Below are 19151 nucleotides of genomic sequence, written 5' to 3'. Positions count from 1 at the left end.
ACAGACGGTCTAACGATTTCCTGAATAGAAAGCAGTGGCAGAAGTTGGACTTGAGGTGCGGTTATGATCCAGCGAACTATCGAAACTACCCAGTTGTTTGGTGTAAGTGAATGCCGGGTGAATGATCTAGGATCGTTGCGTCACCTTGGTCACGTGCCCGTTCCAACTTATCTTGCGGTGTACCTTTTTGGTGCGGCGTGCGCTGTATTTCTCAATATCCCCCACCTACTGAGCTATGCCGGATTATACCCATTTCCACACCAGCGTCAGAAAGAGTTTGGGACTTGATCAGTTTTTCTGTAATCACTATTGTTGCCCCTAGTGCAGTTCCGTAGATGAATATGCCCCAATGCAATTATAAAGCCTGGACTTGTGTTTTACTGCTAAATGGTTCCCCTCTATGTAACTTTTATCACCCCTCTTTCTCCAAGTCTCCTAAACTACAATGATTTCTCAGCTGAACTGCCAGATAGCGGTGGGGTTTCCTAAGCCAATTGTCTGCCTGCATAGCTGCGCGCGCAGCCTTCTGTCCTCCCCCCTCTGCATATATATTGTCTGGTTAGCTTGTCTAGAAAAATAAGATTTACGTCATGTCGTATGTGGATCTCTGGAATACATAACCATCTGGAATAGTTGGTGATTAAATGGGGATCTCGCTGTTCAATGAGACATACCAGAACTCTTTCCAACATATTATGGGCGATACTTTCTACTTCTTACTTGGAGGGTTCTTCTCTACTAATTCTCATCCAAGGGTACCTGGGGAGCCCCATCGTGGGGAAAAATGCTTCGTCTTGATGTCCAATTTAGAGAGGATCTATCACTGTTAGTCCGGTTTCACAGCTGCGTTGGAACTTTCACTCAGAGGTTCCATCAGAGATCCGGTTCAAAGTTCCAGAAGAAAAAGCGCTTCATGTTCAGCTTTTTCTTCTGTAAAGCGGGCGTCCTTTATTATAGTCAATGGAATCCATCCAGCGCTACTCTGTTCCGTCCAGAGACTGAGCTGTTCTGTCGCAGGGATTCCCCTTTTCTGCTTCCCAAACAGAGCAGGAAAGCAGAACCTCGGCACAGATGCGAAACCACCCTAAGTAATCCAGGCCAAGTTACATCTCCCCTGTGTGTAACCCAGCTTTCCTAGAAAGTTGCCCATGTGTTCTTTTAGGATATATAGATGTCTCAAATAGGATCCCCCACTCAGGATCCCCCTTGTGACATCAGCAAAAAGTTAACATGACCATGTATCACTTTGTTCCCCTTTTTATGTAAATCTATTATATTAATGTATTATAGGGGTTATCTGAGAATTATAATACTGGTGACCTAACCTCAGGATAAGTCATCAATAGTTAATTGGTGGGGGTTTGCCACTTGGGATTCCCACCAATCGGTTATTCACCAGGCCGTCTCTAGTGTGGACAGCTCTGGAAGCAGATAGCGCTGTTTACATTGCAGTGACCTGGGTTGGTACTGCAGGCACAGCTGGTATTGAATTTAATGAGCTGTGCCTGCAGTACCAATCGAGGCTACTGCACTACAGACAGCACTATCTGCTTCCAGCGCTGTCCCCACTGACAGCTGGCATAGAAAGCAGCTGATTGGTGGAGAACTTGAGTGAGAAATCCGTTCTGATCAACTAACCTCCAGATAGGTCATCAATGGTAAAGTTCCCAGACAACCCCTTTAAAAGAAAAGAATATTTGTCATGATAGCCAATAAGTAGAAAAGAAATAAGAAGGGAGATTCAGCAGTTGTTGATACCTTTTAATGGCTAACGGAAATTATTACGACAAACAGCTGCTTTCTCGCCTACGACTACCTGTCCACGGGCGATCACGCTGTGTGAAGCTTTCCATAGTGGTCCTATGGAAAGCGCAGCAGCGGCATCCGCGATCGGAGAATCATAGCGCTTGTGGGATTTAAATCGTAGCATGCCGCAATTCTCCACAGTTAGAGACCTGTCATCTCTACCCCCCCCCCCCTGCCGCTTCCCCGCGGCGGGATAAAACACTTTTTAAATATTGAATACACAATTAATAAAACAGAAACAAATCACTTCAAAATGGATACAACAGCAGAGACATAAACCAGAACTACCACTGCAACAGTCCTATGGAGATCCCAACGAGCATGTGTGGGAGAAATGTCTGGATGTGGTTGTTTGTGTAGGTGACAGCTGCCATGGAGTGGGAACGCCCTTGTCAGGGTGCACACCCCGCAGGTAGGGGCTTGTATGGTTTGTGGTATAGGGATATTATTTTACATCCTCGCCGCCTGCCCGTTCCTCGTGGAATTTCATCTGTATTTGCTGGGACTCCACGTTCTATATGATTGGCTGGCTGTGTTGTGATGGCCTGATTTATTATGTATGCGCCCTGTTGGCCCCTGGCAATCTTGTAGCAATATTGTTTTTATATATTTATGTATTTGTGATATTTATTGTGGGTAATTTGGAGTATAATAAAGGTATTGTTTTTAGTGTTGAGAGCTATTACAATGATTTGTATTCAATAAAGATGAATAATTTGCTTATAGGGAGTCTGTCAGCTGGATCATCCTGCCAAACTGCAGGCATCCTGTTGTAGAGGAGCAGAGCAGATTGTAAATAGTTTTATGGGGAAAGTGGCCTTAAAACTTGTGAATAGTCCAGTGGGTGGGGCTATCAGTGATTGACAGCTACCCCTGTATGTACAGTTATACACATAGCTGTCAATCAATGATAGGACCGGCCATTGGACTGTTCAGCTCAGAACACTGATCACATGAGCGGGGCTGGCCAATCCCAGAGCAGGTATATAGTCTATTGGTAATCTAACACTATCGGTATGCTATGGGTTATTGAGCAGTCTAAAGATGGCGGCTGTTTTGGCTATCTACAAATGGGATGGGAACTGGCGCAACAGAGGGATGGAGGAGAATGTTAAGTGCAGGTAATATAACCCATCCACCCACTACTCCCCGGGACAGAATCTTGTCTAGAAACTGGAGGGTCACAACAAGTAAAGACCGATGCAAAAACTTTCAAGCTTCATGGCCCTACCACTTCTATGAAACCAGTTGATGCTCCCATAGCTGAGATTAATTGTAAGCTGGTATGACTTTATGATTTTTCCAGCTTTTTTCTCATAAGTTTATAGTAGTTCTGTGCCTTGTAGTATTGCCAACCACATACTAATATCATATGTGCGAAGCATGCCAGCTGTTCTGTGTTCAAGGCTTTGTTTTTCTGTATTTTTTTGTTTTCCCTCAATACAGTAGTTTTTTTTTTTAACAGGGCATTGCAGGCTGCTTGTAGAATACGTCTTGCCATCTATTAACACCCTTCTGTGGCGCTGCTTATCAATACCTAGCTATGAAGTCAGATGGCACGTGGTGGCAGCACCCTGTATGTTAACTCCCTTGTGGAGGGTGTTTCCCATAAGATAAGGAGAAGTGTAATAAAGGTAGCAGCTGTGGGTCAGAACTGTCTTGGAGATAGTACAAATAGGAATCCATGATTCTGTGCATGGAGATTTATGACCCCCTAAAACATAGTAACATAGGTCTGTTTGCAGCCTTATATATTATATGTCCATCCAATGAAGCCTCTTATTCTGCAATGTTAATCCAGAGGAAGGCAAAAAAACCAAATGAAGTAGAAGCCAACTTTTTTTCATTTTAGGGAAAAAATTCCTACTCTGTACTAATCTGGCAATCAGAATAATCCCCGGATTACCGACCGTTCTGAAGTGACTATAACATGTAATATTATAATGCTCAAGAAAGGCGTCCAGGCCCCTCTTAAGCTCTTTCAGTGAGTTCACCATCACCACGTCCTCAGGCAGAGAGTTCCATAGTCTCGCTGCTCTTACAGTAAAGAACCCCCTTTTATGTTGGTATAGAAACCTTCTTTCCTCTAGACGTAGAGGATGCCGCCTTGTTGCAGTCACAGCCCTGGATATAAATACATCGTGGGAGAGATCTCTGTATTGTCCCTGGATATAGTTATTAGGTCGCCCCTCATCCATCTTTTTTTCAAAACTAGATAACCCCAGTTTTGATAACCCCTCTGGGTATTGTAGTCCACCCATTCCATTTATTCCTTCTTGAGTACTGGTACCCGAAACTGTCCACAATATTCCATGAGTGGTCTGACCAGTGACTTGTAAAGAGGAAGAACAATGTTATCATAATTATAATTCTTTTGCTGCACCTCATTATCCTGCTTTCTCGTGGATCCGTGGCACATCCACAGTGTCAGCTGCGGGTGTGCCACAGATTGGACGGCTTCCATTGACTTCAATGGAAGCCATTCCTGCAGGATCTGCAGGAAAATGGAGCATGCCGCGATTAGTTTTCTGGACCAAAAGGTCCACAAATCAAATCCGCATGTGTTTAATCCATTTGCGGACGCTCCGGTTTCTCTACGGACGGCTTGATTTGTGAATCTCCTGCACAGGTGTTCCTCAAATCAAACCTGCCTGTGGACATTATGCCTAAGGCCAGGCTCACATGAACGCGGTGAATGGAGTCAATGAAAGTGCATTGATTGTCGTTGATCCATTCACACTTGTGTATAGTTATTGCGTATAGTACGTGCATAAAAAAACCCGCAGCATGTTCTATTTTGCCACGTATTGGTGTTACTGCACATGGCAGAGCCAGGTTCCACATGCGGAACCGGCTCTGAGAGCAGTGGAGTCCATTCATGTACTATCTTTTTCGTTTCCCTCTTGGCGTGCGGATGGTCGTCGGACACGTGCATTACAGATTTTTAAAGTTAAACTGCTTTTCCTGTGTCATCGCCTAGCGATGATGCGGCATCTGCGACCTTTCCGCAATGTCACTTGCAGAATTGACTACAGCTCGGACCGCTTTCATTGACATCAAAAATGGAGCATGCTGTAATTTTATTTTTTTTAATTTTTTTCCCCTCTGCTTGCGTAAACCGCAAGAATGATGTCCGTGCGGACACCTGCCATGGATTTCTCAGCAATTATCCGCCCGTGAGCAGGAGTCCCTCTGCACATACAGCCCTAGGGTTTTCTCTGGGTGTGTTCATGACGCAGTACTTTAGCAGTAACATTACGTGTTTATGGTGTTTTTTTTTTTTTTACATCTGATGCTAGAAAACACAAAAAGGAAGTTTATAAAAAAAAAAAAACGTGCATGATTGTGTGCGTACAGCCGACTGTTGATGCGCAGGCATACGTGTGCAAGCGGGACAATATGCAGGGATACACAGTTTTCTACGCCGATAAAGCATCCCGCTTTCTTTACGCAGTGTATTACCGTGCAGTCATGTGCGCCCCGCCTCAGGCTACCATGTTTACAGTTTGATACAAAGCCTCTTTACACGCAAACTGGAGGTGGAGACATCTGCGGAGTCATGGGATGCATTGCTTATTCCTCCCTCACACCACCCCCTGGTGCTGATTGACCGATTTGTCCTTCTAGAGCTGATGGAGAGAAACCATCAGTCACAGATAGCGGGTGACACAGGACAGGAATAACCAGTAAATCTAATGACTACATCGGACTCCTACTCCCCATCCCCAACATAGAGGACAGTCCGGAACTGCAGATTAATGACGCCTCGCTTTAACACAAGAAGCCCTAATATTAAATGTTTGCACCCCTACACTCGGAGTCTCCAGAGGTATTAAAGCGTGTCCACCGCCTTCTTGCTCCCTTTTAATGAGTGATCTCAATGTGGTAATAAGCAGGGAGGTAATAGGGGAATTGGGCCAGGTGAAGATGCAGCAGATTCTGCTCAGCGATGTTGCGGTACAGTAGAAGTTGATGGGGTTTGCAAAATGCCATCTATATGTAAAGCACGGGCCGCGGATTCCGCGGGAAAGCGGGAGATTTAAAAAAAATATCTCCTGGCCAGCGCTTCTGCACACATCAGCTGTGAAGACCCGGACAGGTAAGCACTGGCCATGGGCAGGGTCGGATTCTGCTGTGGGCTCCCGCATGCTGAATCCGACCCGCCCGTGGACATGATTTGTTCTGCACCATTACCCTTTAGAGCACCTCAGGGGAGAACTAGGTACCCTGTCAAAAAGAAATACTCTATTGGTTGCCTGTAGCAACCTATCGCAGTGCAGCTTTCGTTTTGTATTCTGCTCTGGTAAAATGAAAGCTGACCTCTGATTGGTTGGTAGGGGCAACGCAGAGTTTTTCTTTTAGACAATTTCATAAATCTGCACACTGGTTTGGCTTTGGGCTATCTGGGGCAGCAGCCTTTGGGTACCCCAGTTTTCACTCTTGACCCCTCTAAGCAGGATTCACTCCCTGCTGTTGGATCCCCAAGCCATTACTCGTATCGGAAGTATAACTGCAGACGCTGTACTGGGTCAAAGTGCAGTATGGTCTGAACTGGAGTGAGCAGACAGGCAAAGGTCAGAACCGGCGACACATGTGTGGTAACAAGGTCCAGGCAGATGGTCAGGACTGGTGGCACGGGTGTGGTAACAAGGTCCTGGCAGATGGTCAGGACCGGTGAGACAGGTGTGGTAACAAGGTCCTGGCAGATGGTCAGGACCGGTGACAGGTGTGGTAACAAGGTCCTGGCAGATGGTCAGGACCGGTGAGACAGGTGTGGTAACAAGGTCCTGGCAGATGGTCAGGACCAGTGAGACAGGTGTGGTAACAAGGTCCTGGCAGGATGGTCAGGACCAGTGAGACAGGTGTGGTAACAAGGTCCTGGCAGATGGTCAGGACCGGTGACACAGGTGTGGTAACAAGGTCCTGGCAGATGGTCAGGACCGGTGACACAGGTGTGGTAACAAGGTCCTGGCTGATGGTCAGGACCGGTGACACAGGTGTGGTAACAAGGTCCTGGCAGATGGTCAGGACCGATGACACGGATGTGGTAACAAGGTCCTGGCAGATGGTCAGGACCGATGACACGGATGTGGTAACAAGGTCCTGGCAGATGGTCAGGACCGATGACACGGATGTGGTAACAAGGTCCTGGCAGATGGTCAGGACCGATGACACGGATGTGGTAACAAGGTCCTGGCAGATGGTCAGGACCGGTGGCACGGGTGTGGTAACAAGGTCCTGGCAGGATGGTCAGGACCGGTGGCACGGGTGTGGTAACAAGGTCCTGGCAGGATGGTCAGGACCGGTGGCACGGGTGTGGTAACAAGGTCCTGGCAGGATGGTCAGGACCGGTGGCACGGGTGTGGTAACAAGGTCCTGGCAGGATGGTCAGGACCGGTGGCACGGGTGTGGTAACAAGGTCCTGGCAGGATGGTCAGGACCGGTGGCACGGGTGTGGTAACAAGGTCCTGGCAGGATGGTCAGGACCGGTGGCACGGGTGTGGTAACAAGGTCCTGGCAGGATGGTCAGGACCGGTGGCACGGGTGTGGTAACAAGGTCCTGGCAGGATGGTCAGGACCGGTGGCACGGGTGTGGTAACAAGGTCCTGGCAGGATGGTCAGGACCGGTGGCACGGGTGTGGTAACAAGGTCCTGGCAGGATGGTCAGGACCGGTGGCACGGGTGTGGTAACAAGGTCCTGGCAGGATGGTCAGGACCGGTGGCACGGGTGTGGTAACAAGGTCCTGGCAGGATGGTCAGGACCGGTGGCACGGGTGTGGTAACAAGGTCCTGGCAGGATGGTCAGGACCGGTGGCACGGGTGTGGTAACAAGGTCCTGGCAGGATGGTCAGGACCGGTGGCACGGGTGTGGTAACAAGGTCCTGGCAGGATGGTCAGGACCGGTGGCACGGGTGTGGTAACAAGGTCCTGGCAGGATGGTCAGGACCGGTGGCACGGGTGTGGTAACAAGGTCCTGGCAGGATGGTCAGGACCGGTGGCACGGGTGTGGTAACAAGGTCCTGGCAGGATGGTCAGGACCGGTGGCACGGGTGTGGTAACAAGGTCCTGGCAGGATGGTCAGGACCGGTGGCACGGGTGTGGTAACAAGGTCCTGGCAGGATGGTCAGGACCGGTGGCACGGGTGTGGTAACAAGGTCCTGGCAGGATGGTCAGGACCGGTGGCACGGGTGTGGTAACAAGGTCCTGGCAGGATGGTCAGGACCGGTGGCACGGGTGTGGTAACAAGGTCCTGGCAGGATGGTCAGGACCGGTGGCACGGGTGTGGTAACAAGGTCCTGGCAGGATGGTCAGGACCGGTGGCACGGGTGTGGTAACAAGGTCCTGGCAGGATGGTCAGGACCGGTGGCACGGGTGTGGTAACAAGGTCCTGGCAGGATGGTCAGGACCGGTGGCACGGGTGTGGTAACAAGGTCCTGGCAGGATGGTCAGGACCGGTGGCACGGGTGTGGTAACAAGGTCCTGGCAGGATGGTCAGGACCGGTGGCACGGGTGTGGTAACAAGGTCCTGGCAGGATGGTCAGGACCGGTGGCACGGGTGTGGTAACAAGGTCCTGGCAGGATGGTCAGGACCGGTGGCACGGGTGTGGTAACAAGGTCCTGGCAGGATGGTCAGGACCGGTGGCACGGGTGTGGTAACAAGGTCCTGGCAGGATGGTCAGGACCGGTGGCACGGGTGTGGTAACAAGGTCCTGGCAGGATGGTCAGGACCGGTGGCACGGGTGTGGTAACAAGGTCCTGGCAGGATGGTCAGGACCGGTGGCACGGGTGTGGTAACAAGGTCCTGGCAGGATGGTCAGGACCGGTGGCACGGGTGTGGTAACAAGGTCCTGGCAGGATGGTCAGGACCGGTGGCACGGGTGTGGTAACAAGGTCCTGGCAGGATGGTCAGGACCGGTGGCACGGGTGTGGTAACAAGGTCCTGGCAGGATGGTCAGGACCGGTGGCACGGGTGTGGTAACAAGGTCCTGGCAGGATGGTCAGGACCGGTGGCACGGGTGTGGTAACAAGGTCCTGGCAGGATGGTCAGGACCGGTGGCACGGGTGTGGTAACAAGGTCCTGGCAGGATGGTCAGGACCGGTGGCACGGGTGTGGTAACAAGGTCCTGGCAGGATGGTCAGGACCGGTGGCACGGGTGTGGTAACAAGGTCCTGGCAGGATGGTCAGGACCGGTGGCACGGGTGTGGTAACAAGGTCCTGGCAGGATGGTCAGGACCGGTGGCACGGGTGTGGTAACAAGGTCCTGGCAGGATGGTCAGGACCGGTGGCACGGGTGTGGTAACAAGGTCCTGGCAGGATGGTCAGGACCGGTGGCACGGGTGTGGTAACAAGGTCCTGGCAGGATGGTCAGGACCGGTGGCACGGGTGTGGTAACAAGGTCCTGGCAGGATGGTCAGGACCGGTGGCACGGGTGTGGTAACAAGGTCCTGGCAGGATGGTCAGGACCGGTGGCACGGGTGTGGTAACAAGGTCCTGGCAGGATGGTCAGGACCGGTGGCACGGGTGTGGTAACAAGGTCCTGGCAGGATGGTCAGGACCGGTGGCACGGGTGTGGTAACAAGGTCCTGGCAGGATGGTCAGGACCGGTGGCACGGGTGTGGTAACAAGGTCCTGGCAGGATGGTCAGGACCGGTGGCACGGGTGTGGTAACAAGGTCCAGGCAGATGGTCAGGACCGGTGACACGGGTGTGGTAACAAGGTCCTGGCAGATGGTCGAGGCAGCCAGCCAGCCAGCAGTAGCAAAGCACAATTGTGATGTATAATCGCAGCCAAGGTCAGAAAACACAGTAGTCAAGATGCAATACACACATGCTTGGGATTTGTCACGATAGCTGGTGGAAGCAATTGCTTAGGTATCCTCCATGAGGGGCGAATGCCTAATATAGCAGGAAATTGCTGGTGGCTGGAGGGGATCTGATAGGGATGCACGCATCGGTCCTCGAAGGATGGAAGTATGCATGCGCCCTATGGGATGAGACCAGGGAGGAAGCGGAGTCAAGCAATTGGTGTGCAGGACCTATAGGATGGCGGTGCCTGACCCACTGCTCCAGTGACGGGTGAGGCGTGGGGCACGCCATGACGCACCGCCTGTGATAAAATATGCAGTTTCTGTTGATTGCTGTATGGAATTTGACTTGGACTTTGCCTGGAGATTGACATGTTTACCAGGAAAAATAGCATGAAAGTGACGTAAGTGTGAACAGAGACTTATCTGCTGTTTGCATTGTTGTACCATCATCAGTAATAAAGAAACATTTTAATTGTAGTACAGCAATACAACAGATGACATTTGGCTGCATTGGCTAATTTAGTAAATTTCCCGTTGTGAATTGTAGCTGCAGCATATTTCACGGCTGATATGTTTACTCAGCACTTTCCTCCCTTGGTTGTTGCAACCGAAAGATCTTAAACAGAGTGGCCTCGGCGCCACATCCTGTGCACACCCAAATGTAACCTCCTTATCACCAGGCTGACGACTTGCTGTTGGTGTTGATAAAGCCGACTACTGAAACCCATAGACCGCCTGCCCACCCGCCCAACTCTGTAGCCTCCCATTCCCCAATTGTATGTTGTTAATCTGTTACTAATTTCGGCAGGGGTTCCACATCTAGGACCTGTAACAGCTCTTGGGGACATAGTATTTGTGTGCTCGGCTCTGTTTGCAGAGTTAACCGTTTGTTTCCTATTGGGTTAATGTATAAGCGGATGACATGTTCGCTATTTATTCTTGGCATGCAGAAAGTGTTCTCATTGCTGGGTTCGAGCCGTGCTCCTGGCGTGTTTACACTGATACTGGTCACGTAATCTGCAAACAACTTTCTATGTAGCGACTTGATTAATTTCAGGGAAGAATCTTCTGCCCTTTGTGCCGTCTAATCTTCCAGCGGATGAGTAATGGGAGTCCCGGCTGGACGGCCTTTCACTTTTGCCACCAACCATATTAGACCTAAATAAGCTTTCCAATGTTTGCATGACTTAGAGTTTATTACACTTTAGGACATTGTCTCCTTGCAGCGTGTAGGCTTTTTATATTGAATCTCATACAATATTGTAGTCATGGAAGCGGTGTTCATTACTGGGTTTTTTGTTATATATTTACTGCACATTTAACAAACTTGCGTTTGTGATAATAAAAGTGCAAATCACCTAAAATATGTTTGTGCTGAATAGCCACTACGGAGCGAGCTCTTTTCCTTCCAGGGTGCTGTCCATAATCTGCTGTAATGTGAAGTTGGTCTCTAGTAACAGAAAAAAGACTGGGAATTGGAAGTGGATGAGAGTGATGAATCGTACTGCCCATAGAAGTCTATGGAGAGGAGAGGGAAGGAAGGGAGGAAAGAGCTGCTGGGAGAGAGAGAAAAGCCTAGGGACTAACATACTTGTAGCTGTAGCTAATAGTGTTTACTTTTACAGCTACACTGGTCCTTGCTGCCGTATAATGTCCTCCATGCTGCTGTTAAGGTCCTTTTAAACGGCACGAATGTCGGGCAAACGATGCTGACATTCGTCCCTGTCTTTCCCGGCTCCTACACAGCAGAGCTGCCTCACTCACTGAGTGGCCAGCAGGTGGGCGGGGCAGTGCAGGAGATTTCTCTCCTCCTGCTCCCCGCCCCACTCCATTGAGATTACACAGCAGCCGTTCAGTACTTAACGGCCGCTGTTTAAACTGAACGATGAGCTCCAATCGCTCGTTTATGCTGCATAAATGATAGATGATGAAGCTCATCGTTCCTCATTCAGTTTAAACAGCGGCCGTTAAGTACTGGACAGCCGCTGTGTAATCTCAATGGAGTGGGGCGGGGAGCAGGAGGAGAGAAATGTCCTGCACTGCCCCGCCCCCCTGCCGGCCGCTCCGTGAACCAGCCTGCTCTGCTAGCTCCTGTGCAGGAGCACGGGAGCGAGGAAACACAGGGACAAGTGTCGGGCATCGTTTGCCCGACATTCGTCCCGTGTAAATGGACCTTTTATGAGTGTGAGCTACATAGACGGGAAACGATATCCTGCTCTCCTATGTATGCAGTGTATGTATACGGCGTGGCAGCTAGTTTACACCTACTAGCTGAGCCAACTGAAACTAGATATACAGCTTGCAGATGGGGAAACTAGTGAAAATGCCATATATAGGTCTTATAATGGCCAGAAATGGTAGTATTGCTTGTGTATATTCATGGTGTTGTATTCTGAAAAGTTGCTTGAAAAAGGGGCTTAACTTTTTATTTTTTTCCTGTTGGGTCAGTTGCCCCTCCAGCGGTTAAGACATGCTAGAAGTACAATAGGACTGTGTATTAGCTCAATGTATTTCTGTTTTGGCATGTTGGTAGTAATTGTTACGACATGTCTGATCTCCTGAGAAGAGATGTCATCTGCTGGGATCTCCCTACGCTGATTACTATGTTTAGCGGCAGTAGTGTTTCTAAACACCTACCACAAAGGACTACAGGGAAAGGTTTAGAATAAATGGCTCTTGTGATGTATCAGTAGGGTCTAGAGAATCATCTCTTTCCCATAGTGCATGGCACTAAAGTTCTGTTCTCTGTACTTAATGCATTATAGCCTATGCTACGGTATCCATAGGGTATAAAGCCTTCTGATTGGAAAACCTCCGTAAGGCCATAACTTGGCTTTTAAAATCACAGAAGTCTCATTGGATACTTGTCTTATGTTACGTTTTTAGCTCAGACTCACGGATACAAATCGTATATTCCGTGAGCGGAGGAAAAATCGCAGCATATTCTATTTTGCTGCTGCGCGGACTCTGCGCGGACAGCCTCCATTGAAGTCAAGGTAGGCTGTTCGACCTGCAGCCCATGCGCAATTACCACGGTGTATGAGCAACGGGTACACGAGTCATTGCTAGGCGATGGCGCAGGAAATGCAAGTATAAAAAAAACTGTACTCGCATGACTGGCGAGCTGCCACGGTCATCCGTATTACAGAACGATCAGGTACGCAGGGTCGCAGGCCGACTTCATAGCTACAATCCTCTTCGAGATACCGCATGAAGAATCCGACCTGGCTGTGTGAAGCCGGCCTAACACAATCCTTCTTTGTTTCAGTTGTCATAGCGGCAAGACTAGTTTCTTCTAGCGTGCCATAGGGCTTTGCTCTGAATGCACTTATTATAGTGGTTATGACAATATATACTTCTTATTTCTTTTACTACACCCATGTATGTCCACTCAAAACTTTTCCAACGCCAATAAGTTCTGGGCCATTTTTGTGGGCCAATAACAGTTATTTATAAGGATATTGATATTATAGGCCATAGGGATTCTTCATAAAATCGTTAAACACATCTGCATTTGCAGCTCTTAAAAACAACCTGTTTCCTGTATTGCAAAAGGTGGGTCTTTCTGACAAGACCTAGGTCTTGAGTCATGACATTATGAACTTCCGCTTTCATAGAAAACTTCTGCAAATTCCTGGTTCCATATGGTGACGGAAGGAAACCTCACACATAGTAAGCTGTAATCGGTACCCTTTGTGTGGCATCTCAAATACAAGATTACGTTTTTAAACTTAAGAGCATCAAGGTGATAGATTGAATTTAGTTCCCGAAATAATAAAAATGTCACTTAAATTTTTTATTTTTTTAAAACTCCAAGCATTGTACTTCTTTGGGCACAGTTTGTCATGCCATCAAAAGGGAGCTATATCTCACATTGCACCTGCTGGGTAAAGATGTGACTATGCCCTCTCCCCAAAAATGTCCCCCTTGTACAGACTGCATTCGAGCCCTACAAATAAGGACAGACCAGCACCAGACAGTGCCACATACTCTATATAAACATTTAGACGCAACGATTATCGCTCAAGATTCGCTCAATGGCAAGCTTTTGAGCGATAATTGTTGGGTGCATTTACACACTGTTGTGTTCTCGAAGCGCTCAGCTGCTATCCAGCTGAGAGCTCTGAGCAGGGTATACAGAACACAGCTGGAGCGCTGTCTTCTGCATACTCCTGCTGTGTTCACGGAGTGCTCAGCTGGTATACAGGTGAGCGCGCTGAGCTGGGGAAAACAGAACACAGCTGGAGCGGCGTCTTCTGTATATTTCTACTGTGTTCACAAAGCTCGCTTAGCTGGTGGTATACAGCTGAGCGCTCCGAGCGGGGTATGCAGAACACAGCTGGACCGCTGTCTTCATACTCCTGCTGTGTTCTCCGAGCGGGATGCCAGCTGAAACAATAGTATCAGCGGTATCCCGCTGAGAACTCAGCACGCAGCACTTATAAGGCTCATCGTTAACCTTCAGCTAGCTTAAAGTTAATGATAAACGTATCGTGCACGATGGTCACGCGTTTAGACACGATTATTGCTCAAAAGACTGCTTTTAAGAGATACTCGTTGTGTCTAAATGGGGTATTACACGTGTAATGCACAGAAGACACCAATAATTACTATACACATACTGAAATACGTTTTTATTACAGCATACATGGGGCAAAAGTGGTATAAATGAAGTCCTACTGGAGTACAATTGTACAGAGGAATGTTCCCCACTTACTATGATGGGTGCGCTTTTTATTCAAACCTAAGTCCTCCTATTATCCATAGTTAGGGAAATGTTGCGTCTTCCTTGTGAACATTGCTTTATGTAATTGTAGCACAGCGGTACTTTGTTTTCTCCATCTTGCTTTGTGTGCTGTTATAAGGCTGGGTTCACACAGGGCAGATTTGCTGCGGTTTTGCCACGGATTGCCGTTGCATCTCCGCACTGCGGCAAAACCGCTGCGTTTGCAGTGCAATGCAGCACAAATGACATTTGCCAAAAAGCTCTTCTCACAGGACGGATTTTTTCCGCACAGCCGCAGTGCGGAAATGCAACTGCGTTGCGGTTTTAAAAGATGCAGCATGTTCATTCTTTGGTCTTTTCCGCAGCGATTTTTATTTTTTATTTATTTATTTTTTGTCCATAGACCTCTATGGACGCAGCCAAAACCGCACCAAATACGCGACAAAAAGTAAAAAAGTGCTGCGGAAAAAAAACGCGTGCTGATTTTTCCGCACGAAAATCCGCAAGCCCAAATGAACCTTTGAAGTGGTTTTGCCGCAGAAGCAGTTCTTCTGCGGCAAAACCGCAGCAAATCTGCCCTGTGTGAACCCAGCCTCAGCGGCATTTTAGTCAATGTAATGTAATTATTTGTATGGACACTGGATACATTGTAGACCACCTGGTGCTTCTGTCATCTTTAGAATACCTAATTTCACACAGTGCATTCGTAGTGCTAGGACTACCAATTCACTGTGTTGTGTAATTGGCTAGCGCTAATCATGTGAGCAGCGCTGGCCAATCACAGAACAGTGCCTAGCTTACATTGGCCTTCTATGATTACTGTGTGCCGATGGTTGGTATTGCCTAGACTAGTAGTGCTACCGTATCCGAACCTTCCGGAGGCAGGGCCCAGTAGGATGCTTGTCAGTGTCATGTTGATAGGCAAAATACACTGCTAAACAGTGTTACTGTGCATTAAACAACTAATAAAATAATTACATCTTAAAGTCTCCTAGTGGGGATACTAAAAAAATAAAGTAAAAAAAAATACTATTAAAAACTAAAACCCCATTGGATCTTTTGTTTCTGCAGAACCCAGTTTGGAAAAGCTGCATTAGAGAATTAATTTACCAGGTTGAATGTCTGCAAAATTTTTAGAAAAACAAATCCTGTATAATTGCAGGACCTGTATGTGACGGACCAATCAGGAGAACATTTGCTTAGGGTAAATTCATACCTGTGTTGGGGTTTAGTTCAGGGTTTCAGCTCCACTTTTGGAGGATAAAAAATTGAAAGAAAACTGAAAGAAAAAAGCTTTTTTTTTTTTATTTTTTTTTTTATTTTTTGAAACCCCATTGAATTTAAATGGAAAGAATGAAATCTGACAGAATGGAAGGAGAGCAAGAGACTTCTGTTTTCTGTCCTGTTTTTGTAAATGAATGAGGGATGGAGGTGGGGCCTCACTGTAGCTGTGATGGACTGTACAGTTATACCAATTATTTCTCCATATGTGATTTCGGCTTAGTACCACACTGATGTAATCCTCAGGCCTGCAGAACCTTCCATTAATTGTCACATGTATATACTTGTGGGCACACCCACGGTTGTACGCTCGCTGATGAATATGTACAGTCCTCGTAGTACAAGAAAATCTGGAAGTGTTTAAAATTAGTATTTTGTTGGGTCATGTAGAAATCTCTTTTTGAACTCCAGTGTTAATTAGTAGGTCCTCCATTCTGTATTTAGTCTTGTTTTCATTCTCACACTTTAAGACTTCACATGTGTCCTCCCTAAGGGGTCCAATGCATGAGCAAACACTGGCTCCCCATTCACGGTACATTCGTGTATTCATGGTTGATGTGTGAGTAGCAGTAACACATTTTTCAATTTGCTTTGGAAAATATGAAAAAAAGTGGTACCATGTTAGCCGGTAAAGCAAAGTGCGATTGTTCTCTAGATACGATACCTTTTAATGGCTAACAAAAATACATGGTGTTATAGCGAGCTTTCAGACCTTTTCAGGATCCTTCCTCAGGCATAATGAAACAGATCTGGATGGGGTGTATATAGATATATCTATATAATATTGCCCTATCCAGATCCGTTTCGTTATGCTTGAGGAAGGACCCTGAGTAGGTCTGAAAGCTTGCTGTAACATCATGTATTTTTGTTAGCCATTGAAAGGTATCATATCTTCAAGATTACTTGGTTTCTCTCACTGAGAACAATCACACTTTGGAAAATCAGCATGGCTGTATGACTTGATTAGATTCCTTATAACCCAGTGTTCTAGTGTAGATGTTGCCCTTGGTGTGTGTTACCACTCGTGGAAAACTACTTCAGTTGCAAAAGTATTATTAGCGATTTTATGCATACAAAATGGGCTGGAAAGCCAACATAATCCCATCGTAAGGTGTACCAATGACGCATGGAACATTAGATCCAGGGAATGACCACCAATCAAGCTGCACAAAAATGGAATAGCAAGTTGGTGATGGTAAAATGAAAGAAAAGATCATATCATATGGCATTCGGCAGAGAGCACTCTCACTGGAATTAACAACATATATGAAGTCATCAAGTTAATAGCGGTCTGGAAGGCCTGTGATTTACATAAAAGTAGGCCAGGGTTGTCAGGTCTGCAAGAAAGAGTTCATCTTATCTGTCATGGAAGTCAGAGTATCATTCTGGAGACTCGGCCTTAATGGCGCTAAAGGAGAGATTGGTCAACAGCCACTGAGATGTGACCAGGACCCTGGCAGCCATACAAATAATTAGCGCTAATTCATTTTATTGGTGGTTGAACTGGAAAGCCACCTTAAACGGATTATGCTAATATCGACTTAAATCCCCTAGTCCCATTGCAGCACGGAGTATGTGCGACTGCCACTCCAGTCAATCTCCTCCTCACTGTGGGTGATGCAGTCGGAAGAGGAAGACACTGGACCCTCAGTCGGAATCGATGGGGGTCTCAGTACTGAGAGGTCTACAAATCAGACTTTTCACCTGTGAATAGGTGATAGTGGTGTTCCAATAATTGACTCTTATGTCATTTTACATACAAAACTTCTCTGGTTCAATCAAGAGGAAAGTTCAGCACTTAAGAGCAGAATCTTCTTTATTATATCGGCATGGCTTAAAGTCTATACTAGAGTACAACTCTTATGCGTCTCAAGCTACACGCTAGCTCTTGGTCACAGCTTCTCAAAACTGCTATGGACTTTTAACCAATAATTGCCCTCCTCACATGGAAAGGCTGCGTAAGTTGTATTTCAAACTGAAGTGACTTTGAACTTTTGAAATCTATTACTTATCTTGTATGGATCCCAAGTTACAGCCTGTATTAGTCACAACCCTGCAGGCTTCAGAGCTTAAATCTCCCAGGCATTCCTTACTGACTCGGTGTGCTCAGACAAGAACAAACAGATTAAAGCCAAGCGCTGACAACATACTTGGGCCAGTTTCACATTTACGTCGGAACCTCTGGATGGAGTCACTGATCCGACTGGGTGGAAAGCGGACGGACTCTATTATAGCCAATGGGGTGTTCGGCCGTGGGGATTCCCCTTTACTGCTCCCTGAAAGGAGCAGGAAAGTGGAACCCCAAGCACAGCTGTGAAAGCACCCTTATATAGTCCAATCATTAACTAAGTGATAACACTTTAAAGTACTTTAACACGGGGTGATTTATTGCCCAAATAATTGGTGCAAATGGCAAATTCAGGCGACAGTCGTCCGGTGTGAACATGGCCACTAACAGGGCTCTGAGCGCACTTGTTGGAGTCTCTGGATTTTCTAGCTTGCCTAAAGACCAAACAAGTATCAGCCATGTAAGCAGGCAGTCATTCATTCCTATAGGAGGCAGGTGGCCGAAAGATCTTGGCGTGTTCCATCTCCATTCACTGAATATTCACTCGATAGTTGGTAGCATGGCTGTTGGGTGTGTAAAACTACCCTTAGGCCGCCTTTGCAGGGGCAGATTTGCATTGCGGAGTCCAGAGCGGGTGTCCGCCTCCGGATTCCGCAGCAAATATCTGCCACAGCATGCTATGTAAAACCGCTTTTTCCTGCCCATGAGTGGAAATCAGTTACGTTTTTTTTCCACTCTCGGGGGAAAAATCGCAGCTTGCTCCATTTTTTAAGGCAGATTCCGCGCTGACAGCTTCCATTGAAGTCAATGAAAGCTGTCCAAACTGCATCCCTTCCACAATCACCATTGCGGAAATGTCGCGAGATCTGCCCTTCGTGCTATACTTCCGCTGTAGCACAGCGGAAGTATAGTGTGAAAATGCGCTGTGCCGACAGTCATGGGCCCACCGCCGGCCGCATCATGTCGGACTTCGGCCAGCGCATCCAAAGGTAAGTATGGGGTCTTTTGGGGGGGGGGGGGGGGGGGTGCCGTGACAAACTCTGCTGCTGTATTCCGCTTGCAGTGCCCGTCACGGCCGTTGGCATAAGGCCTAAAGGTAAAAGATAAGCAGAGGGTTTATGAAAGCCTTTACACCAGAATCTGGTTTAAAGAAACAAGTAGTAAATTATGGTGCAATAGTTTAAAACATTTTTGTGCTTTTTGCATTACTTGGTATTTTTCACGGGTCGTTAAAAAAAACCAAAAAACAAAGGGGCTTAACTGGAGGAGCAGGGTTTCCGCAGACCAACAGATTTGATATAATTTTTACAGCAGGAACGGGTTTAAATTATAGCAAAGGTCTCTACCTCCTAGATTTCAATTTTTCTGGCACATGGACAGCCAAAAGTATGCCAAATTTATAAAGGGTCTTGTGTTTGCGCTGGACTGACTGACAACTGCTTAAAGAAAAGCACATGCTATA

At 47.4% G+C, this 19151-nt stretch overlaps 1 protein-coding gene across 1 annotated transcript in view; it reads left to right on the top strand.

Annotated features, from left to right (window-relative positions):
- Positions 1–19151, top strand: part of STK10 (serine/threonine kinase 10) — a 98462-nt gene that overhangs the window by 2484 nt on the left and 76827 nt on the right. The window lies entirely within an intron of this gene.

Source organism: Eleutherodactylus coqui, chromosome 2, assembly GCF_035609145.1.
Source record: "Eleutherodactylus coqui strain aEleCoq1 chromosome 2, aEleCoq1.hap1, whole genome shotgun sequence".
Classification (NCBI taxonomy): Eukaryota; Metazoa; Chordata; class Amphibia; order Anura; family Eleutherodactylidae; genus Eleutherodactylus; species Eleutherodactylus coqui.
This window is presented reverse-complemented; position numbering and strand designations above follow the sequence as displayed.